The following is a 26,910-nucleotide window of genomic DNA, read 5'->3' on the forward strand; positions in this document are numbered from 1 at the left end:
TTTTTGTTGATGCAGTCTATTCATTTGTTCAGTAGGTTAGCTAGCACTTTATGGGACACGTTCCACATGACAGGCTTAGAGGATGATGCAAAAATGAACATTATTTGTTCTGTCTCGTAGAAGCACATGCCCAACTGGGAGAGACCTGTGACCAAAGACAACAACACAATGGAGTAAGTGTATCACCGTGAGCTACGGAGGGGCACCCAACCCAGTCTGGGAGGAGCATGTGTATGTGGTGGGTGGGAGAAAGAGGTTATTAGGGAAGATTCTCTAGACGAAATAGGCTCTGTCTGGGCCAAGTCAATCTACAAAGAGAAACGGTTTTAGAGGAGGGCAGAGAGGCATTTGTTATGGATAGAATGGTGTCCTTCAAAAATTCTTCTTTTGAAGTCCTAAACCTTAGTACCTCAGATTGTGCCTTTTTTTGGAAATAGGGTCATTGCAGATACACTTAATTAAGATGATGTCTTCCTGGAGCAGGGTTGGCCCCTAATGCAATATGACTGGTGTCCTTATAAAAAGGAAAAATTTGGATACACACACAGAGAGAGAGAGAGAGAGAGAGAGAGAGAGAGAGAGAGAGGGAGGGAGGCAGGGAGGGAGGGAGGGAGAATGCCACATGAAGATTGGATTTAGACTGCCACAATTCAAGGAACTACTGCCTCCAAGGGAGTATGGCCTCCTGATACCTTGATTTTGGACTTCTGGCCTCTAGAGCTCCAAAACAATTTCTGTTGTTCTAAACCACCCAGTTTGTGGTACTTTTTTCTGGCAGTCCTAGGAAAGTAATGATGGCATTCTACATGGGCAGAAAACATTTGCAAACATATGAAGGTGTGTGGGACCTATAGGAACTTTTAAGTCAAAACATATATAATTGCTGTTTTTCTAGCTCCAAAATATTGGCAATTTCAAAAGGTCCAAACTAAAATATTGAGTTGGAATAATGTACAAGTTTAAGCAGGAGACAAAGGTTAATTTATTGAACAAAGCTCAAATCTGAATCAACAGCCACTGAATAATTCTCATGAGTGATCACCATGGATGTGACAGGTATGTGGGGGACAGCATTATTCCTAAAGACCTTCAAGGCAGCGATAGAGATAAACATTTTCCAAAATTCTATACATAATGGATTTCCATTTCAGGGGAAGTGACTATGGGGACTGTTCTTTTCCTAGCTGTTTTGAGGCTTTAAAATTTATCTTTAAAACTCTTGGAAATATCCTGTCAGAATAAGCAAAAGGTAGATGAAATATTAAGAAGTTAGTTCATGTTATTGGGTATAGACTTTTCACACAACAAGCATTTCCGATACTTCTCATAGCTATAAGCAAAGCATCAGAATTCACCCACTTAGCTCATATTTTTCTATGCCAGGAAGGGGGCTGAAATGGGGAAGCTTCCTCATTGCTGTGCTTTGGAAAACAGCGTGAAGTTGAGTTTCACTAAGGCTGTAAATGCATACTTTGGGGGCACTGGAAAGCATGTGTTCATATGAGGTGGAAGAGAGCAGAGATAAAGAATTTCCAGTGTCACTCACAATCCTGCCTAGCTTAACCACAATGCTTCCATGGCTGGTCCCAGAGTCCAGAATGGGAAACACAGCATATGCATTATCTTCATTTGGACCCTAAAGAATCCCCAAATCTCCCAGCACATCAATGAATGAATTCACACTTTTATCAAAACACCTTTGTATGAAGACATGCATCCACACTAAAATCTCACAATGTTTATAGTGACTTTATTCATAATTGCTAAAAACTGGTAACAACCTACATGTCCATCATTGGGTGAATGGATAAACAGTGGTACATCCAGACAAAAGCACTACTCTTCAACCATGGAGGAACAAATATAGATACATGCAGCAACACGAATCTCAAATACATTATGCTAAGTGGAAAAGCAACTGCATTCGGTATGATGCCATTTAGATGGCATTCTAAAAAGACAAACAACAGGCACAAAGAATACATCAGTTATTGCCAGGAGCTGAGGTTTGGGGAAGAGGATGGGTTCCCAGGAGCATGGGGAACATTTGGGGGGCGGGTAGGAAGTTTCTATGTCTGCATCATGGTAGTGATTACACAGACATTTGTATTTGTCAGGATTCTTAACTTAAAATTTTTTTTAGTGTTTATTTATTTTGAGAGAGAGACAGGGTGCAAGTAAGGTAGGGACAGAGAGAGAGGGAGACAGTGAATCTGAAGCAGGCTCCAGGCTCTGAGCTGTCAGCATGTCAGATCATGACCTGAGCCGAAGTCTGATGCTTAACTGACTGAGCCACCCAGGCGCCCAGGATTCTTAATTTTTTTTTAAGTTTTATTTCTTTATTTTGTGAGAGAAAGAGAGAGAGAGAGTCTGGGAAGGGAGGATAGGGAGAGAATCTCAAGCAGGTTCTGTGCTGTCAGTGCAGAGCCCGATGTTGGGCTCGAACTCATGAACCACGAGATCTTGACCTGAGCTGAAATCAGGAGTCGCACACTCAGCCTACTGAGCCACCTAGGTGCCCCTGTATTTGTCAGGATTCTTAATACCATACACCTTAAAAAAGTGAAATTACTAAATAAATATAAATTATACTTTTAAATCAGACTTTTAAAAACGACTTTATACTTTGTACACTTCGAAAGCCACTGATGTGAACCACAAAAGACTTGCCCAGTTTGTTGAAAGCGTTTCTGCTGTGATCTCAAGGGCCAGCCCTGTGGGGGGAAATGATTTTTGTTAATACTGTATTATTCTGTTCAGGCCGCCATAACAAAATGCCACAGACTGGGTGGCTTATGCAACAGAAATCTATTTTCTCACAGTTTTAGAGGCTGGAAGTCTGAGATCAAGGTGCCAGATTATTCTGTTCCTGGTGAGGGCCCTCTTCCTGGCTTGCACATGGCCAACTTCTCACAGTGTCCTCAGCTGGCGTTCCTCAGTGACTGTTTATGGAGAGAGGGAGAGATTCAGAGAGAGAAAAGGGAGAGAGCAGGAGCACATATTCCAGTGTCTCTTCTCATAAAAACACTAATACTGGGGCACCTGGGGTGCTCAGTTGGTTGAGCATTGACTTTGGCTGTCATGATCTCATGGTTCATGAGCTCGAGCCCTGCATCAGGCTCACTGCTGTCAGTGCAGAGCCCGCTTCATATCCTCTGCTCTCCTCCTCTCACATACTCTCTCTCAAAAGCAAACATTTTAAAAAACACTAATCGTACCACATCAAGGCTCCACTCTCATTACCTCATTTAACCTTAATCAGTTCTTTACTATTACTTGTAATTACTAGCCTTACTTAGTGGGACCCATCACCAAATAACAGCCACACTGCAGGCCAGGGTTCCAGCATATAAATTCTGAGCCCATAACACAGAGCAGACAGGACTCCAGTGCCCCCAAGGCCACAGTACCCATTGGGGTTCATGCTCAAGTACTGCTGGTGGTAATCCTCCCAGTAGTTTGTATCTCCTGGATGTCAGTAGTGATCAGCCATAGCCATGCTCTGAAAGAACCTGTAGAGAGAAAGACACCATGAGGACCGGATGCCGGGCAGAGAGGGTCCCAAGGAGGGATGGGAGGCCAGGCTGTGAGGGAGGCAGGCACATGTGGCTTGGGGTGTGCAGTGGGTCTTTGCAGGCCTGTAACCTGTGGCTTCCCAGCTGGGTTATTCTGGGCACGCTCTCACTGGCCTGTGCCTCAGGTGACTGGGGTTTGAAATCTGGTTTCCTGACTCTAATTTGTGCACTCTACCCATCCCACCACTGCTGCCCCTGGTACATGCTAGGAGCCCTAGTTTGGAACCTGTGGGTCTATGTGAAAGGGACCCCAGTGCTTCTCAGGGTAAACAGCAGGGACATGGGGCTCTCTGGCTGCCCTGGGAAGAATGGGCATCCCTGAGGGTGGTAAAGCAGGGCTGCGGTTGGAGGGGATGAAAGGGCAGGGGCAGGATGAAGCGGGGAGGGCTACAGCCCAACTCAGTGCTGTCCCCTCTGCTGCCAGTTCTGAACAGGCCCCCTGCCCACTCACAACTGGAAGGAGGAACACTGACTCGCTGTGGTTCTAGGGAGCATGGACTCTGTCAGGATGCCTTGGAGAGCACAGGCTTATGTGGGTCTCCAGACCCAGGAACCTGGGAGTGAGGTCAGGGGAGGACATGGCCTGAGGGCCTGTGTCGGCTCATCACCGTCCTCTGTGACCTACTTTAAGGCCTGGTGGCATCTGCTGCCAGGGAAAGAAACAGACACATAAACACAAATGGGGGAGGAGAGCAGAGCTATTTGGGGCAGGAGACAGATTAAGAAATAGACATTGTTCCCCATGGATCTTAGCCTGTTTCCTTTCCCTTTTGGATTTCAGCTGTGCCCTGATTCTTTCTTGTTACAGGCTTCTTGGAGCATCTGGGCACAAGGTTAAAGAGAATCGACCCTGTTACGCTGACTCCCATTTTGGACAAGGGCACACGGTGGGTCCTCAGACTTGTTTTTCCACGAGGAAAACTGCCTGTTTGCTGATAGCTCATTGGTATTTTGGAGGTGAAGTCCTTACATCTGTCAAAAAGGGTGGGTGAAATCTTTGTGTTCTGCATCATTCCACTGCCAGACTTTCCACTGAGCATTGTAATAACTTTCTGAATTTCCTTCCAGCCCTCTGTTGGCTCTAAAACCACAGGCCAGCTATTAAGGGAGATAACCCTGAGCATATCAGTTAGGAAGAGTCCCAGAAGGAAACAGAACTCCACTCAGAAGGTTCAAATGAAGGTACTTAGTGAAGGAACTAAGAAAGAGTTATGGGCATCTTAAAGGACCCACATGTAGAAGGCGTTCAAGAGACAGGTAACAGCAGTGAGTCACAGGGGCAAGGAGAGAAGGTATACTTACTGGAATCCAGTGAGAACAGCAGGTGTGGAGGAGGGGCACAGAGCAGGAACTGAGTCAAGGAGGGTCTCCACCACTGGCAGCACAATGTCTCAATGGGAAGGGAGAGGGAGGAAATACCCCTAACCCTCTCACTTCCTGCCAGTATTTCCCATTGCTGAGGGCAAGCCAAGTGACCTTTACTATCCCAAGTGACTCAGCCTACCAGGACTCAGGGAAGGACAGTCATTAGATCTGCAGTAGGGAAATGGGGTACAAATGGAAAATAACTATACAGAGTCATCTAGTGCTTTATCCCAGAAAGCAGAATTGAAAGCTATAAAGGCATTCTTATTTTAGGGCTCATGAAGATATCAAGCTACTCATTAAGCTTTTTCATGTATAATATACTGTGCTCAGGACTTTGCCAGTGTTATATTATCTCATTTAACACTCATAGCAATTGTCTAAGGGAATTTCTCTTCTTGCTTTCCACATTCAGTAGAGGATATGCCAGATATTGCATATTGATATTTAGCGTCATCTCTGCCTTTCTAAACTCTCCCAAAAATTATAGAGGCTGAAACCTTGGGGTTACATGTCTGAGAACTCCAGCAGCTTTCAAAGTTGGATCCTTAGCCAAATTTCAGGAGGCAGAAAACAGGGAGAAACCATAATTTTCTCATAGCAGCTGTGTACAGGCATGCAGATTTTAGCAGATGATAGTTGTGAGGTTTTTGCCATCAGCTTTGGGTATCCTCCTGAAAATTGTCACTCTAATGCTGAAGAGAATAGTAAGATCATTGATTTAGGGGAACAGTAATTACCCATGATTTTTGAAGTTTGCTAAGCTCTGGAAAGCAAGCAACTGTTTTTCCTGATGTTTGCACTCAAGCCCTTTTAATTGTTCTATAAACATCTATGTCTATGTCCTAAATCCCTTTCTGCTTGAGATAGTGTTTTCTGTTTTCCTCATAGAATCTTGACAGATGCAGCATTTGGTACTGGAAGTGGTTCCGGGAAGTTCAGCTACAAAGATGGAAATCCAAGATGCCTTGTCAAGGCCTGGTTTGATTTGAATGCAATAATGACCTCGTCACTAGCAGAAAATGGGATTCAGGGAGTCCATGGTATGCAATGTCAGAACAGTTTCTCAAGTCATTACTTGTCATTCCTGGAATCAGTTACCTATTCAAAGAGACCAAGTGAATTTTGTGATAGAATGCTCTGGTGGAAGAGAGAAGTGCAAGGGTTAGTGTAATGGAATCCAATGGATGGCTTACAGAAAAAAAAAAATTGCCCTAAAAGAATCTCTTATCTATTGTATCAAAAATATGATCCAGAGTAAGTCCTGTAGGTGGCAGAATTACAATACAACTTGAATTCACAACTTTTTTAGATGCTCATGTGAAAAGTGATTAATTGGTAAAGAAGATGACCACAAAATTTGCCATGGGATATTTGGATGCATAAAGATAAATCAGTGTACTTTAAAACCCCAAATCCCACTGAGCATGCCTTTCTGTCAGAGGCAGCACCTCCACGCCCTTCTGGGAAGGCCTTTTGAAGCTGGTAATGACTTAGCTGAAATAATTATTTGTCCATGTAATGCTGATTCTCTACAACCCACTCCTACCACTTTTGGTCAGAACCAAAAGTAGAATCATCCCAGTAGACTTTATAGGGGATAAGTTCAAATCTGACCCAGAACATAGTATGCACTAAAAGAACTATGAGCTCCTGAGTGGCTCAGTCGGTTAAGCCTCTGACTTCAGTTCAGGACATGGTCTCATGGTTCGCGAGTTCAAGCCCCACGTCGGGTTCTGTGCTAACAGTTCAGAACCTGGAGCCTGTTTCTGTCTCCCTCTCTCTCTGCCAATCCCCTGCTCACATTCTGTCTCTCTCAAAATATTAAAAAAAAAACTGCAACATTCTGCTAATGTATATCTGTAGAAACCTGAGGATTATATGTGAGAATGGATTCTAAAGAGGTTAGGAGAGGGATAAAGTAAAATGTGATTGGATCAAATTTACCAGTCTAGATGAACTTGAGAGAAATTCTATATTCAAATGAGTTAGCTGAAGCAGCTGGAATGGTTCTGGCTGTTTGGTTGGAAAACTAAAACCTTGGACAAATAATGGCCTGTATGAAGTGGAAAATCCTTTGCAGAATATAAAAGAAAAAAAAATGAAAGCCTTGGATAGGAATATCAGAATGGATTTATTAAGTGTGACCTGATTAGCCATCCTCTAACTCTATCCCTTATATGAGTCCTGAGGATTCTGTGTTTAATTAGGCATTGAAAAATAATTCCCATGAGAAGCATCAGCATCTTCATAATACCTTGTTGTGACCATCATCTGCAGGCTGAAGATGCTGTGACACATGAACCATCTGGGGAAGATTGACTACACTTGGCCCCTTCTTCTGTGGAATAGACAGCGATTTTTTATCATAGTAATAGAAATTTATTTTTGTATTTGGATGTACCCACCTTGACCACATATTTCTGCCACCCCATCGCACAGGACTTATTAAATGCTTAGTTATTCAGCATATGGTTTTCCATTTGGCATAACTTCTGACCAACTGGTTATAATGCAACAGAAGCGATGCCTGTGAGATTCACTGATCTTAACATGAATCCCACCACCCAGAAGCAGCATGCCTGCCAGAACAGCGGAATGGCTTACTGAAGTTTCCATAAGTGAGCCTGCTGAGATCTAACAACGTATGAGGTTGGAGCGCTCTTTTATAAGGTATAGTATATATTAAAAACTAGTTTCAACAGATTGCACCAATTCTCCTATGGCTAGAAAACATGGGTGTGTAAATCAAAGATAAAAATGGGCCTGACTCCAATCACTAGCCACCTAATGATCCATTCAAAAAATGTACTTTGTTTCACACAACGTTGAGCTTTGAAGGCTTAGAAACCTTAGTTCTCAAAGGAGGAGTGCTTCTGCTTCCAGGGGACACAGTGGATCTATTGACCTGTGAATTGAGACTGCTACCTGGCTGTGTGGGGCTTTCCATATCATTGAACCAAGAGACAAACAAAGAAAGAGTTAATGTGTAGACTGAAATGATCGACCCCGACTATCAAGAGAAGAACTTTATTGCAAGTAGAGTTTAGACAAGGAGGAGTCTGTGAAATCCTTCAGAGATGCTCTTAGAATTTCATTATCCAAAAGGAGAAATGGAAAACTATAGCAACTCAATACCGGCAAAACCACCAAGAGCTCCGAAATGAAAATTTGGGTTACACCACCACGCAAAGAACCACTATCAGCTGAGCTTCATTCAAGTTGGATGAAGGAATTCACACATACTGGCTATGGCCCAGGTTGTATACTCAAGAACTGTAGTAGCTGCCTAGATTTTCATATTTGTATATGCCTATTTCCCTTTTTTGACTCCTTTTCCAGGTGTTGGTGATCATTAAATTTATTATTTAGTCTTTAGAAACAAGATTGGGATGGCCAAGGAGGTGCACCATTCAGATCTGCTTTGAGAGAAAGTGGTGCAGGGAGTGTAGTTGATAACAGCTCTCAGCTGCTACTCCTTTGAATCCATCATGGCAGTCAGGGTGAAAACACCCTTCTTTTGGGCTGCACCCAGGCAATCCCTGAGAGTGACATGCAGAGGATACTAGATCAGGTCCATTACTACTACTCAATGTGGCAATCTTTGTTCAAGATCTCCCATCAATTTGCTCAAGACTTTCTCAGACCTGCAAGGGGGTTTGAAGACATCCTGCCTACTGTCACTTCCTCGCTTTTTATTCTTCCTAGGTACTTTCCCCAATAAATCCCTTTCACATATAATTCTGCATTAGCATCTGCTTCTTGGCAGATCCAAAGTGACACAAAGACATAAGTGGGAATTTCTAAAGGAGAAATGATTATCACCCAGAGATGGATGATGTGATTTATGAGACTTTTGCTTCCCACTTTGGGGAAAAGGATCAGATTGCTTTTGTTTATATGAAGCATATTTGTATTATGCTTAGCAAAAGACTGCTATTGTTTTTATTCTTATTTGCTAGAATTTTTAACATAGTAGAAGGTTGCATGTGTATGCCGAGAAACCAAAGTGGTGTGGGTTTGCTAGATATAGTGTCTAGCAGCATTTGAAATTCAGTTCCCTAAAGCCTAAATCTCCATTTTTCTGTGTCATGAGATCTGGAAGCCTATGAATTGCTATTCCCAGCTCCCTTGCACTGACAGTTTCGATGTGATTCAAGGTCCAATGAGGTACACTTGCTAATACTTGAGATGCAGAAGGAAGGCAGTTGCAGTGGCAGCTGAAACTGGACTCCAGTAGAGTCTAGTTTTTACAGTGGCCTAACTCTTCATTCCCTCCTTGTCTTTAGCCTCAGAGCTACAAGACAGCTGGGCAGGTGAAAGAGGAAGCTGTTTTCTGCTTCTTCCCAATTACTGGCTGCAGCACCAGCCTCTTGGTCTCAGGTCAGAGCCACAAAGATGTGGCCTGAAAAGTAGCAAGAGACCCATGACTTCTGCTTATAAAATCATGGGATAATTGGAGAAACAACCCCATAACTAAACCTGCTTTCGTAGTGAGTTTCTATCTGCTACCTTTACCCCGCACTGTTTTATTCTCTTACCCTCATTTTCTCTTTAACCATCTCTCATAAGTACTAGTTTAACCATTCCATATGCATTTTGCTTTCAAAATGAGAAGAGATTATAAACACTTCAAATGTCCTTCTTTTCTCCTTTTCATTTACTTTTATAAATTATGGTAAGGTATTTAAGACAAAAATGGGACAAATAATAATATAATAAACATCATGTATACTTCACACTTCAAGGACAAAAACACTATGAACCCACTTGTAGGTCTCCGTGGGTCTCTCCATCTCCTCCAGTCATAGTAAATGGCCTGAACCGTGTATTTATATTTCCCTTGAATTTATAATTTTTCTATATCTGAATATATACTAAGCAGTTGTAATCTCTTGCATATTTCAAAAATGTATAGAAAGGGTTATCATAGTTAGCATATTCTTCTGCACTTTGCTTTTGCCTGTGATTGTGAACTATGTTGATCAGTTTAACTCTAGTTCCTGTATGTTATCACCTAAATGGTATTCTGTTGTATGGCTATACTAAAACTCAGTTATTTGTGCCTATGATGATGAACATTTATTTTTTTCTCTAATTTTTTATTACACACTGTGATGCTGTAGATATACCTACATAAATGCCTTCTAAGTTTTAAATTATATGTTTTTAAATATTAAAAAATGTTAGTGAAGATCTATTAATGATAAACCATTTTTAAAATCTGTTTTGCATTAATGATTTTGGTTGTCAACAATTTAAATACTTTTTGGTGTCAACAATTTAATATGGTGGTTATTTTCTCTCTCAGCACTTTGGTGATTCCATTATCTTTAGGCTTCCATTGTTGCTGCTGAGAAGTCTACCGGTTTGCTGTATTTTTATAAGTACATTTTCTCTTGTCTGTGCTGATTTTAAGATTTTCTCTGTCTCTGTTATTTTGCCATTTCACTAAAATGTGTTTGTCTATAAATTCTGCTGCAGGTTTGAGCTTTCCTGAATTGGTGGATTAATTTCTTTCATCAATTACAGGAAATTCTTGGTCATTTGATTCATTGACTATTTACCTTTCTCCATCTTTTCTATTCTCTCCTTCTGAAAACTTCAGTAGCCATATGTTAGAGCCTTTCAATTTATCTTCCTTGTTTTGTAACTTTTTTCTCACATTTCTCATGTGTTGTTTTGTTTTTTTTAGCATTCCACATAATTTCTTTAGATTCATCTACTGGTTTACTGATTCTATTTCTTTTTTCTTTTTACTTTTTTTAAAGTCTGTTTATTTTAAGAGAACGAGCGAGACAGCACAAGTGGGGAAGTGGGGAAGGAGGAGAGAGAGAATCCCAAGCAGGTTCCGCACCATCAGTGCAGAGCCCAATGTAGGGCTTGACCTCTCAAACCATGAGATCATGACCTGAGCCAAAGTCAGATGCTTAACCAATAAGGTGCCCCAACTGATTCTACTTATTTCCATAAATTCTATTTGATTCCTTTTTGATTTTGCCTGGCCATTTTTTGTAGTATTTTGTTTGTAGTCTCAAGTTTTCAATTCCTTCCTTTTTGTAATGTAATTATTTATATTCATTATCTAATAACTTAAATATCTGAAGGCTTTAGGTATATAATCTTCTGTTTTTCCTGCTCTTTCTCATGGTGGCTTGTTTCCTATATGAGTTCAGCAACTTTGCATTTTGAACTCATGACTGGCTAAACTTAATCTGTGGGCATCTGTAAGGAACTCTGATTAGAGCTGCCAGTTTAGGGGGAAAAAACAAGATACCTAGTTAAGTTTGATTTTCAGATAAACAACTAATACTTTTGTGTGTATTTCTGAGATATGTCATGCTGCATACTGAAACATTTTTTCATTGTTTATCTGAAATTCAAATTTAACTTTGTGACATGCATCTTATCTGGCAGCCCTACCTATGCTGAACATACAAGTCTCTAGAGGAGAGTCATTCTTCTTTCTGAGAGATTTCCTGGGATACACACAACTGGGACCACTTTAATTTTTCACTTTGGTATTTTCTGAGCTATGTACAAAGTTAACTTGGAGCTGTAACACACTTATGAGGATAGGGTCATGTTTACCATTTCTCTGATAACCCTTCCCCATCTGTTACTGAAGCTAAAACAAAGAACAATCTTTTGCCAGAGGAGTTTTTTGTTTTCCTAGCCTACACTTTCCCTGAGCTTATAAGTGTCCATTCTTTAAGTGTCCCTGTAAGTGTCCTTTCTTTGCAAATGGTTCTCAGTTCATATAACCTACCTTCCAAAAGCTCAAGTCTTTGTCCCCCACATGACCATTAAAATTCAAGAGTCTAGATTTATGCAACCTGTTCATATAATGTAATTCTCTAGACCTCTTGTTGGCCTTTAATTCTGGATAACAACTCTGGACTCCTTCTGTTTTGTGTTTGACTTCCTAAACTCTTCCTTACTTTCTTATGGGATCGGCTATGCACTTTGAAGGATGTTTGTTGAATTTTAGCCTTCATTTTTAGATGTTTGCTAAAAAGAAAGTTTTTCAAATTTTCTTGTAGCCCTTATCACCTCAAAAATGTTTCCTTTTTATTTCCTTTAACAAATGTGAGAAAGATGCCAAAAAATGAAATTGATCTGAGAGTCAGGAAACATGAATTTTAGTCCTGCATTTGCTAATGATGTTTAACAAATTTGCCTTTGTTTTTGAGACAAAGACAGAGCACAAGGGGGGGAGGGGCAGAAATAGAGAGAATGAGACTCAGAACCCAAACCAGGCTCCAGGCTCTGAGCTGTCAGCACAGAGCCTGATGCAGGACTTGAGCTCACAAGCTGTGAGATCATGACCTGAGCCACAATTGGATGCTTAACTGACTGAGCCACCCAGGCACCACAAGCCTTGCCTTCTTTGGAGCTCAGTTTCCTTAAATATAAAAGGAAGGTTAGGATTGATTTCCATCAGTGTTTTTCAAATGGTGATTCACATTTCACATCCTATTATTGAGTCATGGTATCAACTTAGTGGGTGGTAACTAGCATATAGGAGGGATATGTATCATTTCATGAAACTTTAGCTTCAGGTGTGTGTGTGTGTGTGTGTGTGCACGCGTGTGTGTGCACACACACACGCATGTGTGTGTTCTAGGCCACGATACTCCATACTGTGGGTTACTCAGGATACCATCATAGGCATTGATTCCCTGTATTGATTAGAATCTCCACTGCAGTGAATACTCTCTAGTGCGCATTTATGTGAAGCACAAAGGTTTCTCCTCAGGTCCATCCACCTCCTTTTTAGACCTAGACCTTTTTAGACCTAGACCTTTTTACCTTAGGTATTTCAATCTTGCCTTTTCCAAGCCCTTGACCAGCAAGCTAAGCTGTTCACCACTGCCTATAAGGCCTTACTTAACACTATCTATTTCTCCATACAAAGGAGATGACCAAGTGTACTATTCAAAGCTCTGCCCACAGGGTTATTTCCCCTCCTTGTCACGTCAAGGCCAGCCCTGAGCAGGTCTGTATTGCAGCCTAAGTCCATCTTCAGGGCCCTTTGTGGAATGAGGACTGAGGGTTTTTCCTCTGTCATCATCTGGCATAGGGCTTCTTATTAAGTCAATATATAAGTTGAGAGAGCAGTTTTGTTGCAACAGAGGTAGGTGACATAAAGACACAAGTAACCTGTTCATGTTACTTAGACTTGTTTGAGCTCAATCCTGAAGTTTCATCAGAAGATGGAGTGTTTCTGGTCTGCCATACCATGTGAATTGGTAGGTTACGATAGGCAGTTCTTGTCTCACAGTTACTTGGTGTCCAAGGCTAGGTGCTCACTCTCTACTAGGACTCCATAGCACAGCAGGAATTGTTTTACAAATTCTCTGCTGCAAGAGGCAAATTGCTTCAGATCCATAACAGTCTACAATTCTCCTGTTCTGGCTTGACAGAGACTCCCTACAATGTCCATATCTACCGTAGTAACATGAGCACACACAGATACTAGACTGGGGTGGGGAACTTATAGTGGAGAAGTATTAGAATACATACAATCCCTTGAACCCTCATTACTTTAGGTTGGACACAGTAAATAGTATGATTAGTGTTCCAGGAGAGAGGAGTTCCATGACCATAATTATCTACATTTTTATAGAATGGGGGAAAGCAAGGAACATCTCTAGGATTATGTAACATTGGAAGCTTCATGGGTTGAAAAGTGACCTTGTTTGAAAAGAGGAGTTTTAGGAGTTTAGTAGCCCAGTAAAGAGTTAGCTTCTTCCTCATTGAGCTAACTCAGACCTACTAACCCAGGTCTCTGTTGAGCTCCCCAAAACAGGAAGAAAATGAGGCTTCAGGGCCATTCAAAATTGGATCCAGGGCCATTGCATCTATTGGCCATATGACCAAAGTGACAGGTCAGTTTGTACTGCATCTTGAACTCAATGCAATATCTTCCCTTGCTTTGAGCCCCACAATCAACTGAAAACCTTCTGAGGCACTGATAAATGGGTTGAATCATTATTTTCAACTATATTATATGCTATCTACAAAGTCTAAGGAGGACCCACCAACTGCTGGTGATAGGAGCAGTGATAGGAGGTGTACAGTGCAATAGGTTGTCCCTTCTCTTAGAGTGGATTCCCCGAGGATGTCCAGATCATTGGACCCCTAAAAGCTTTACCAATGTATCAGGCCACTGAATCTTTATCTTTCATCCTCTGGAGTGATATGTCTCATCTGGGCATTCAAAGTGCTTTCCACTTCCTATTTCCCAGGTCTGATAAGCAAGATGACATCAATATAGTAGGTTAATGTGATACTTTATTTGTGACAGGGAGCAAGACAATTAACATGGTCTTGGGCCAAGACAGTGGATGTGAGCTACTATACTTCTGGACCTGGAGTCAATGCAAACCAATTTTAATCTTCCTTCTTAGAGGAAATGGCAAAGAAGGCATTTTCCAGATCAATAACTGCATACCATGTGCAATGTAATAACGATGCCACATGAGGCATAACAGCTCAATTGGGGCTGCCAATTGATAAAATGTATGACAGTACATCATTGTCTGCCATGATTCATCTGGATTTCTGCAGAGACCATATCTGTGAACTGAAAGGCACTGATATTGGCAATTCCACCTAGGATGCAGTACTACTTCTGGTTAACTACCGTAGTGGACATTGTGATGTGATGCTCAAATTCCCCCTTCAGGAATCTTTTTGACTTATTTCCTCGACTGTCAAGTCTCTTTGGGAATTTCTGTGGCTGAACAGAGCCTCTTCACCCAAGGTCATGATTATTTTCCAAAGGAACCCCACACTGAATGACTGATCAATGCAGGGCATATAAAATTCCAGCTTCCTCACCTGGAAAACTGTGGAAGGTGATCCCAGCTTCAGAGGACTTCATGGGGTTGCTGAAGCCTTCACTGAAATTGTATCACAGCCCAAGTTTTCCATTATCTGTTCCTGCTTCCTTCCTTCTGCTGGTGTTTGTCTTGAATGCACTCCCTAATAAATCTCTTGCATAGTCTCATAGTCTATGTCCTAGGGAGCCCAAACTATGGCAACTATCTTGATCAATAGGGGCATTATCAGGTTTTTTTTAAAACTATAAATAAAGGTTCCAGAGAATGAATAGAAGGATTCTGCTGGCTATTAAGTATAACCACCTTTGTTTGCACCCTGAAACCAGGAAAATGAATCTATTGGTTGGGGTCCATAAATCTGTTATACCCACTTTGACTCAGACTTGGCCAGGACTATAACAGGGAGGCCATAATGACATTTTGGGTCCCTAGTAACAGTATCATCTCCGATGACTTATCCAACAGGCTTTGAAAGATCTGAGTATTCTTCTTTCCCCCAGAGTATTCACTTTCCCCCTGGTAAGTGAAAAAGGTATTGACACAGGAAGGGATGAAGGACAGGGCCAATAATTCAGTCTGACACAATAAGCATGAGAGTGTATAAAAGAACTAAGGGTAGGAAGGAAATTATTTTATACTGAGTGGGCAGGGAGGTTCCCTCTGAAGAAGTGATGTTTGAAATGAGACCTGGCTAATAAGTAGGAGTTAGCATAAGGAAGACTGGTGTAAAGAATGCTTCAGGCAAAGGACAAGCTTGTGGAAAGGCTCTGGAGGAGAAAAAGAACATAGCCCATTAAAAGAATGAAAATATCAGTGTGGTCAAGCCTGGTAAACGAAATGGAGACAGCAGTGGAGATATGGGATTTGTGGGCTACACCAGGAATATTCAGAGTTACTGTCAAAAAGTTGGAGTTAAGAAAAGGTTTAAGATATCATAAGCCTTTGAGAAATGTGTACAAAATAAAACATTTGGGCAAATGTCTGTTATCCAATTTAAATAAAGCTCCATTACTTCAACTTAAGAGCTCCCCTATTTAATGACATAATAAAGTATGAATAAGCCTCTCTCAGAGAAGCTACAGCTTCTACAAAACCCTAATATTTCCTTTTGGGTCATCTTCTTAAATATCATCCCCCAAATAATGTCCATTTTCATATTCCACCTATCCTGAAAGCAACACATACTTCAGGAAAGTCTCTCTCCTTCCTGGCCTTTAATACATGATACCAGTGCGTCTCTTACTAATATACAGAAGACTTCATACTACAAAATGATTTATTCATATACATGTAGCACAACCATTCTTTTTTTTCCAATATATGAAATTTATTGTCAAATTCGTTTCCATACAACACCCAGTGCTCATCCCAAAAGGTGCCCTCCTCAATACCCATCACCCACCCTCCCCTCCCTCCCACCCCCCATCAACCCTCAGTTTGTTCTCAGTTTTTAACAGTCTCTTATGCTTTGGCTCTCTCCCACTCTAACCTCTTTTTTTTTTTCCTTCCCCTCCCCCATGGGTTTCTGTTAAGTTTCTCAGGATCCACGTAAGAGTGAAAACATATGACATCTGTCTTTCTCTGTATGGCTTATTTCACTTAGCATCACACTCTCCAGTTCCATCCACATTGCTACAAAGGGCCATATTTCATTCTTTCTCATTGCCATGTAGTACTCCACTGTGTATATAAACCACAATTTCTTTATCCATTCATCAGTTGATGGACATTTAGGCTCTTTCCATAATTTGGCTATTGTTGAGAGGTAGCACAACCATTCTTACATGAGATTTAGAACTGTCTACTTATCTCCCATTACAAAAGAAGATTTAAAATTACCCAGGAGTAAACCCTGAGCACAGTCTGAAGTTCTTTCCAGAAAATATCCCTACCCTAATCCCATCAAATACCATAGATAAGGAAAGTAAAGTTTTTCCAGAAAGTACCTTCACCCCCATCCTATCACTGATGAGGGTGGGCATAGATGAGGAAAGACTGAAGCAAAGAAGTTAAGAAGAAAGTATGTTCATCCCTATATTTTGACTCCATTAAAGCAATAAACTGATTGTTCTCAAATATCAGCTACTGTGAGTACTGCTAAATGATAGCTCATGATTTTGTATTTTTGTCTCTTTAAAAGATAACTATTTAAACAGAATTAGAAACCATTCTGTCTCTCTCTTTCTCTCCCTCCCTCTCTGGTTTATAACTAAATAAGCAAATTGTATGACAACAATAGAATAGGGGTTAAAGGTGAAGGAAAGAAGTGTACTATTATAAGGATTTTTATACTAAATATGAATTGTTATATTATATAACAGTAGTCTGCCATAAGTTAAAGATGGATACTGTAAGCCAGGGTAGCAAATTTTTCTTTAAAGAACAGATAGTAAATAGTTTAGACTTGTGGGCCATATAGTATTTATCACAAATGCCCCACTTTCACTGTTTTAGCTTGAAAGGAGCCATATGCAATGTAAATGAATGGGTGTGGATGCCTTCCAGTAATAGTTGATTTACAGAAACAGACCCACAGGCCATAGTTTGCCAACTGCTACTATAAACATTAAATCAGTCACTAAAATAAAATTAAAAAAAAAGTTCTAGCTAGTGATCAAAGAAAGATAATACAATGGAATCATAATAAATACTTAACTCAAAAGAAGCATTTTAAAAAGGACAAAGAAAGGAAAAACAAATTGTGCAAATAGAAAACACATAGCAAGGTGCTAGACTTAAACCAATCATATCATTATTCACATTAAATATAAATGGTTTAAATACATCAATTAAAATGTAAATGTGGCCAAATTTGGGTAAAACAATGACACCCAACTATATCCTGTTTACAATTAAGTCACTTCAAATATAAAGACAGAAATTGATTAAAAGTAAAAGAATGGGAAAAGTTATACCATTCTAAAACTAGTCAAAATACAGATAGAGTGGCTATATTACTATTAGAGAAAGTAGATTTTAGAGCAAAGAATTTAGCCAGAGTAAAAGTTATTTCATAATTAAAAAGTGACCAATTAAGAGGGAATAACAGTCATAAACCCTGTGCAGCTAACAACTTTAAGAGACCCAAAACAAAAACTGATAGAATTGCAAGAAGAAATAGAAAATTTTAGTCACAGATTGCAATACTCCTGTCTCAATAATTGGTAAAATAAGTAGACAGAAGAAAAATTTCCATATGAAAGGCATTAACTATATGATCAACCAACTTGGTCAGTTGGCCAGTGACAAAATACATTTTCCCCCCAATCACCCCAGAGAATTTGTCAACATAGACTATATCCTGGATCATAAAAATAGTATCAATGAATTTTAAATAATTGAAGTTATACAAAATGTATGTGCTATGACCACAGTGGAATTAAATTAGAAATCAATAACACAATAATATCTGGAAAATAGCCCAATAGAAACGACATAACACACATCTACATAAATCACAAGTCAAAGAAGAAACCAAAAGGAAAAATAGAATGCATTTTGAACTGACTGAAAATGAAACTACAACATATTAAAATTTGGGGAAACATGCTAAAACATTATTTAGGGGAAACCTATAGTACTAAATCTCTATATTAGAGAGTAACAAAAGTCTCAAACCAGTGAACTCAGCTTCTAATTTATAAAATTAGAAAAAAGCAAGTGAAAATCCATATAAGTAAAAACTAGGAAACAATAAATATAATATCAAAAATGAAATAGAAAAATAGTAGAGAAAATCAGTAAACCAAAGCCTGATTCTCTGAGATCAATAAAATTGATATACCGATAGTCAGACTGATCAGGAAAAAAGAGAGAGAGACAGATGGCACAAATCACCAACATCTTATGTTAAAAGGACACCTGTTAAAAGGAAAATAAAGGTCATACAGATATTTAAAAGATAACATTATGAAAACACTTTATGCCAAGAAATTTGACAACTTAGATGGAAATAGACAAATTCTTTGAAAAATACAAATTACCAAACTGCCAAAACTCACTCAAGAATAAATAGATAATCTGAATAGCTCTATATCTATTAAAGAAATGAAATGTGTGCTTAAAAATCTTACAACAAAGAAACTGCCAAGTCCAGTTGACCCCACTGGCAAATTCTACAAAACATTTACGGAAGAAATAATACCAATTCAATACAAACTCTACTAGAAAGTTGAAAAGGGGGGATTATTTCCCAACTCGTTCTATATGAGGGTCAGCACTACCCTGGTATCAAAATTAGACAATTACAAGAAAACTTCAGATCAATATCCCTCACCAGCATAGATGTAAAAATCTTAAGCAAGATTTTAGTTAATTGAATCCAACAATATATAAAAAGGAAAATAAACACAGTCAATTGGAGTTTAGCCTAGGAATGCAAAGTTAGTTTAACATTCAAATTCAACCTTTGAAACTACACAACTCTGACTAAAGAAACAAAAGAAATCAAAGAAACATAAAATATATAAAATGGAGAGATATCCCCTATATGTGGATAGCAAGATTCAATAGTGTCAAAATTTCAGTTCTTCCCAACTTAATCTATAGATTCAACACAATTCAAATCAAAATCCAAGGAAGTTCTTTTGTAAATATTGACAATCTGTTTCTAAAGTTTAATTGGAAAGGCAATACACAAAGTTGAAAAATGGAGACTACTGGACTTAATACTGCAAAGCTACAGTAATCAGCACAGTGTAGTATTGACAGAAGAGTAGACAAATAGACCAATAGAACAAAAATAGATCTGTGCAAATACAGTCAACTGGTATTGAAAAAGGAGCAAACAATTTAATGGAGAAAAGAGAGTCTTTTCAACAAATGTTGCTGGAAACACTGGACATTCAAAAAATACAAAAATATCAAAAATACCAAAACACTGAATCTAGACACAGACTTTATGCCTCTCACAAAAATTATCTCAAAATGGATCATAAGCATCAATGTAAAATCAAAATTTTAACATTCTTAGAAGATAAAATATGAGAAATCCTAGGTGACCTTGGGTTCAGTGATTACATTTAAGGTACACAAAAAGCATGATCTGTGAGAAAAAACATTGATTAAAATGGACTTGAGTAAGATTAAAATCTAATGCAAAAGACACTGTTAAGAGAATGAAACAACTCACAGCCTGGGGGAGGGGAAGTAGACATCTTTGCAAAACAAACATCCGATAAAAGACAGATAGCCAAAATATACAAAGAACACTTAAAACTCAACAATAATAGGAGGAGCCAAGATGGCAGAATAGCTTGGAAGTTTTTTGTGTGTCTTCTGTACATTAAATAGAGCCAGACAAACATTAAACCAACCTGCATACCTAGAACACTGATTGGAGGATTACACAACAATCTGCACAACCTGAACCACAGAATTCAGCAGGTATGTGGCGCAGAGAGGTGAACTTGGGGAGAGAGAAGCCGGGGCAGGCAAGGAGCCACTTTTGTGGCTGGAAAGGAGGGAGACCAGGGGAAGAATACAGAAAAAGCACCCCTACCCCAAAGCACCTGGAGAGAAAGTAGAAAATTCAAAACAGTCGCAGGGACTAAACTAAAAAGGGAGAAAGGAGAAAGAGAGGGTTGAAATTCCATTAAGATTATAAACAAGGGGAGCACAAAGGCTGCAACTACGCAGCTCAAAACCTGGCGGTACTCTGGTGGGAAGGGTGAATCCCCAGGAACAGACTGGGGCCTGGGAGGTTCTCAGGCCACACAGGGAAAAGCGGTTCCACTGCTGGAAGGACATTTGGTAGAGACTGTTGAAGCTACCTGGTCCCAGCAGACCCCAGAGAACATCCAGACTGGTGCTGGAACAAAGTCATTAAGGGTGAAGCCTGGTGTCAGATGTGTGCTGTGATTTCCCATAATCCCTGAAACGCTGCTTCTACACTGTCTCGTGAACTTCTGGGGCAGGCTGGCACCTGGCCACAGTCTCAGGGCACTTGCAGCAGCAGGGTCCTGAAAGCGTTCCTGGGTGCAGCCAACACTTGGCCATTGTTCATTAGGCCATTGCTCGGTGAGACCCTCCCACAGAGGGGTAGAACAGGTCAAAGCCACAGTCCTTTGGAAGTAAGGGGCCAGGGAAAGCAGCCGCATATGAGACAAAACTCGGGAGAGAAGTATTGCCTGGGGCTTGGTCATGGAGAGTGAAAAAGGGGGGAGTGGACGAGAGCTAAAGACAGAGGACAGGTACGCGATTGCTATCCAGAACAGAATGGGTACCTGGATGACGTCATTTTCACCACTCCTGCGCATGTGCATACGCACTTGTGAGCCTCACAAAAATACACCCCAGTAGGTTAGCAGTGCCATCTAGTAAAGAACAGAGCCTGTTGCACTGAGCCCTGCCCAACTGGGCCAACCTCGCTCTTCATGAAGACAAGTCTCACCGCCTACTTAGTTTACAGACTATAAAGCACTTTATAGTCTGACTTCAAGGGGAAAACAAAGGAATTTCAGTCCTATTTCAATCTGTTAGCAGGTCCATCTATTCGATTTTCTTTTATTTTTCTCTTTTTCACTTCTTTTTTTTTTCTTGAATACACAGAAAAAATTCATTTTTATTTTCAATTTTTATTAAAAATATTTTTCTTTATTTTTTTACTGTATTTTTTACTTTTGTGTAAATTTTTTCAAATTCTATTTTACATCCATCATTTTATTTTAGTCTACTACAGTATATTCACTTTTTCAAATTTTCAAACGATTTCCTTTTTTCTTTTTTCTTTTTCTTTTTTTCTCGTTTTAGTTTCTTTTCTTTTTCTTGAATATAGAAAAACAAAAATTCATTTTTATTTTCAATTTCTATTGAAAATATTTTTCTTTAATTTTTTGATACTATATTCTTTACTTTTGTGTAAATTTTTTCAAATTCTATTTTATTCACATCATCTCATTTTAGTATACTTCAGTGTACATTGTTTTCAAAGTCTCAAACGATTTCCTTTTTTTTCATCCCCTCCCTTTTTTTCTCTAATCTGTCAAGCCACTTTTTTTTTTAATATATGAAATTTATTGTCAAATTGATTTCCATACAACACCCAGTGCTCATCCCAAAAGGTGCCCTCCTCAATATCCATCACCCACCGTCTCCTCCCTCCCACCCCCCATCAACCCTCAGTTTGTTCTCAGTTTTTAACAGTTTCTTATGCTTTGGCTCTCTCCCACTCTAACCTCTTTTTTTTTTTTTTCCTTCCCCTCCCCCATGGGTTCCTGTTAAGTTTCTCAGGATCCACATAAGAGTGAAACCATATGGTATCTGTCTTTCTCTGTATGGCTTATTTCACTTAGCATCACACTCTCCAGTTCCATCCACGTTGCTACAAAAGGCCATATTTCATTTTTTCTCATTGCCACGTAGTATTCCATTGTGTATATAAACCACAATTTCTTTATCCATTCATCAGTTGATGGACATTTAGGCTCTTTCCATAATTTGGCTATTGTTGAGAGTGCTGCTATAAACATTGGGGTATAAGTGCCCCTATGCATCAGTACTCCTGTATCCCTTGGATAAATTCCTAGCAGTGCTATTGCTGGGTCATAGGGTAGGTCTATTTTTAATTTTCTGAGGAACGTCCACACTGCTTTCCAGAGCGGCTGCACCAATTTGCATTCCCACCAACAGTGCAAGAGGCTTCCTGTTTCTCCACATCCTCTCCAGTATCTATAGTCTCCTGATTTGTTCATTTTGGCCACTCTGACTGGCGTGAGGTGATATCTGAGTGTGGTTTTGATTTGAATTTCCCTGATGGGGAGCGACGTTGAACATCTTTTCATGTGCCTGTTGGCCATCCGGATGTCTTCTTTAGAGAAGTGTCTATTCATGTTTTCTGACCATTTCTTCACTGGGTTATTTGTTTTTTGGGTGTGGAGTTTGGTGAGCTCTTTATAGATTTTGTCAAGCCACTTTCAACACCCACACCAAAACACACCTAGGAGCTAGCATCATTTATTCAATTTGTGTGTGTGTGCATGTTTAATATTTTAATTTTAATATTTTTTAATTTAAATTTTATAATTTTAATTTTTCTACCTCATTAATTCCTTTTCTCTGTTCAAAATGACAAAACGAAGTAATTCACCCCAAAAGATAGAGCATGAAGAAACGACAGCCAGAGATTTAACCAACATAGATACAAGCAAGATGTCTGAACCAGAATTTAGAATCACAAGAATAAGACTACTAGCTGGAGACGAAAATAGATTAGAATCCCTTTCTGCAGAGATAAAAGAAGTAAAAAATAGCCAGAATGAAATTAAAAATGCTATAACTGAGCTGCAAACACGGATGGATGCTGCGGTGGCAAGGATGGCTGAGGCAGAACAGAGAATCAGCCATAGAGAGGACAAACTTATAGAGAATAACAAAGCAGAAAAAAAGAGGGAGATTAAGGCAAAAGAGCACAATTTAAGAATTAGAGAAATCAGTTCCTCATTAAAAAGGAACAACATCAGAATCATAGGGGTCCCAGAAGAGGAAGAGACAGAAATAGGCGTAGAAGGGTTATGTGAGCAAATCATAGCGGGAAACGTTCCTAACCTGGGGAAAGACACAAACATCAAAATACAGGAAGCACAGAGGACCACCATTAGATTGAACAAAACCCAACCATCAACAAGGCATATCATAGTCAAATTCACAAAATACTCGGGCAATGAAAGAATCATGAAAGCAACAAGGGAAAAAAAGTCCCTAACCTACAAGGGAAGACAGATCAGGTTTGCAGCAGACCTGTCCACAGAAACTTGGCAGGCCAGAAAGGAGTGGCAGGATATATTCGGTGTGCTGAATCAGAAAAATATGCAGCCAAGAATTCTTCATCCAGCAAGGATGTCATTCAAAATAGAAGGAGAGATCAAAAGTTTCCCAGACAAACAAAAATTAAAGGAGTTTGTGACCACTAAACCAGCCCTGCAAGAAATTTTAAGGGGGACTCTCTGAGGGGAGAAAAGATTGAAAATTATATATATATATATATATATATATATATATATATATATATATAAGCAACAAGTATTAGAAAGGACCAGAGAACACCACCAAAAACTCCAACTCTACAAGCATCATAATGGCAATAAGTTCGTACCTTTCAGTACTCACTCTAAACATCAGTGGACTCAATGCTCCACTCAAAAGACATAGGGTACCACAATGGACAAGAAACAAGACCCATCTATATGCTGTTTACAAGACACCCACTTTAGACCTAAAGACACTTTCAGATCAAAAATAAGGGGATGGAAAACCATCTACCATGCTAATGGTCAACAAAAGAAAGCCGGAGTAGCCATCCTTATATCAGACAATCTAGACTTTAAAATAATGACTGTATCAAGAGATGCAGAAAGGCATTATATGATAATCAAGGGGTATAGCCACCAAGAAGACATAACAATTGTAAACATTTATGCACCAAATGTGAAAGCACCCAAATATATAATAAATCAACTAATAACAAACATAAAGAAACTCATCAATATTAATACCATAATAGTAGGAGACTTCAACACCCCACTCACAGCAATGGACAGATCATCTAATCAAAAAATCAACAAGGAAACAATGGCTTGGAATGACACACTGGACCAGATGGACTTACAGATATATTCAGAATATTTCATCCTAAAGCAGCAGAATATACATTCTTCTTCAGTGCACATGGATTGTTCTCCAGAATAGACCATATACTGGGACACAAAACAGCCCTAAGTAAGTACAAGAAGATCAAGATTATACCATGCATATTTTCAGACCACAACACTATGAAACTCGAAATCAACTACAAGAAAAAATTTGGAGAGGTAAAAAATACTTGGAGACTGAAGAACATCCTATTAAAGAATGAATGGGGTAACCAAGCAGTTAAAGAGGAAATTAAAAAGTATATGGAAACCAATGAAAATGCTAACACAGCCAAAACCTCTGGGACACAGCAAAGGCGGCCATAAGAGGAAAGTATATAGCAATCTAGGCCTTCTTAAAGAAGGAAGAAAGATCTCAGATACACAACCTAACCTTATGCCTTAAAGAGGTAGAAAAAGAACAGCAAATAAAACCCAAACCAGGAGAAGACAGGAAACAATAAAGATTAGAGCAGAAATTAATGCTATTGAAACAAACAAACAAAAAAAATGTAGACCAGATCAATGAAACCAGAAGCTGGTTCTTTAAAAGAATTAACAAAATTGATAAATCACTAGCCAGTTTGATCAAAAAGAAAAAGCAAAGGACCAAAATAAATAAAATCAAGAATGAAAGAGGAAAGAGCGCAACCAACACAGCAGAAATAAAAACAATAATAAGAGAATGTTATGAGCAATTATATGCCAATAAAATGGGCAATATGGAAGAAATAGAAAAATTCCTAGATACATATACACTACCAAAACTGAAACAGGAAGAAATTGAAAATTTGAACAGACCCATAACCAGTATGGAAATTGAATTCATAATCAAAAATCTGCCAAAAAACGAGAGTCCAGGGCCAGATGGCTTTCCAGGGGAATTCTACCTAACATTTAAGGAAGAGGTAACACCTATTCTCTTGAAGGTGTTCCAAAAAATAGAAATGGAAGGAAAACTTCCAAACTCTTTCTATGAAGCCAGCATTACCTTGGCTCCAAAACCAGAGATTCCACTACAAAGGAGAACTATAGACCAATTTCCTTAATGAACATGGATGCAAAAATCCTCAACAAGATATTAGCCAACCAGATCCAACAATACATTAAAAAAATTATTCACCACGACCAAGCAGGATTTATACCTGGGATGCAGGGCTGGTTCAATATCCGCAAAACAATTAACATGATTCATCACATCAATAAAAGAAAGGAAAAGAACCATATGATCCTCTCCAAAGATGCAGAGAAAGCATTTGACAAAATACAGCATCGTTTCTTGATAAAAACCCTCAAGAAAGTAGGGGTAGAAGGAGCATACCTCAAGATAAGAAAAGCCATATGTGAACGACCCAATATTAATATCATCCTCAATGGGGAAAAACTGAGAGCTTTCCCCCTAAGATCAGGAACAAGACAGGGATGTCCACTCTCGCCACTGTTATTCAACATAATATTGGAAGTCTTAGACTGTGCAGTCAGAAAACACTAAGAAATAAAAAGCATCCAAATTGGCCAGGAGGAGGTCAAACTTTCACTCTTTGCAGATGACATGATACTCTACATGGAAAACCCAAAAGATGCCACCAAAAAACTGCTAGAATTGATTCATGAATTCAGCAAAGTTGCAGGATATAAAAATCAATGCACAGAAATCAGTTGCATTCCTATATACCAACAATGAAGTGACAGAAAGAGAAATCAAGGAATTGATCCCAGTTACAGTTGCACAAAAAACCATAAAATACCTAGGAATAAGTCTAACCAAAGAGGTGAAAAATCTACACACTGAAAAGTATAGAAAGCTTATGAAAGAAACTGAAGAAGACACAAAAAAATGGAAAAAGATTCCATGCTCCTGAATAGGAAGAACAAATATTGTTTAAATGTTAATACTACCCAAAGGAATCTATGTGTTCAATGCCATCCCTATCAAAATAACACAAGCATTCTTCACAGAGCTAGAACAAATAATCTTAAAATTGGTATGGAACCAGAAAACACCCAAAATAACCAAAGCAATCTTGAAAAAGAAAACCAAAGCAGGAGGCATCACAATCCCAGACATCAAGCTATACTACAAAGCTGTAAGCATCAAGACAGTATGGTACTGGCACAAGAACAGACACTCAGATCAATGGAACAGAATAGAAAACCCAGAAATGGACCCACAAACGTATGGACAACTAATCTTTGACAAAGCAGGAAAGAATATCCAATGGAATAAAGACAGTCTCTTCAGCAAGTGGTGCTGGGGAAACTGGACAGCAACATGCAGAAGAATGAACCTGGACCATTTTCTTCCACCATACACAAAAATAAACTCAAAACGGATGAAAGACCTCAATGTAAGACAGGAAGCCATCAAAATCCTCGAGGAGAAAGCAGGCAAAAACCTCTTTGATCTTGCCCTCAGCAACTTCTTACTCAACACGTCTCTGGAAGCAAGGGAAACAAAAGCAAAAATGAACTACTGGGACCTCACCAAAATAAAAA

At 39.3% G+C, this 26,910-nt stretch overlaps 1 protein-coding gene across 4 annotated transcripts in view; it reads right to left on the minus strand.

Moving 5' to 3' along the window:
- Positions 1-1,891: 1,891 nt before the first annotated feature.
- The window catches only part of PRSS51 (serine protease 51), a 60,796-nt gene continuing 35,777 nt past the window's right edge, over positions 1,892-26,910 (minus strand). Inside the window, exons 5-7 of one of the 4 annotated variants that reach the window (XR_008296011.1) lie at positions 3,466-3,512; positions 2,821-2,942; positions 1,892-2,714 (exon numbers count right to left, since the gene is read on the minus strand). The gene's annotated coding sequence lies outside the window, so the exon portion shown is untranslated. Of the gene's footprint in view, positions 2,715-2,820; positions 2,943-3,410; positions 3,513-26,910 lie in introns of all 4 variants that reach the window. The other 3 variants (XR_008296010.1, XR_008296009.1, XR_008296008.1) reach the window with 3 other exon arrangements.

This window comes from Acinonyx jubatus, chromosome B1, assembly GCF_027475565.1.
Source record: "Acinonyx jubatus isolate Ajub_Pintada_27869175 chromosome B1, VMU_Ajub_asm_v1.0, whole genome shotgun sequence".
NCBI classification, from domain to species: domain Eukaryota; kingdom Metazoa; phylum Chordata; class Mammalia; order Carnivora; family Felidae; genus Acinonyx; species Acinonyx jubatus.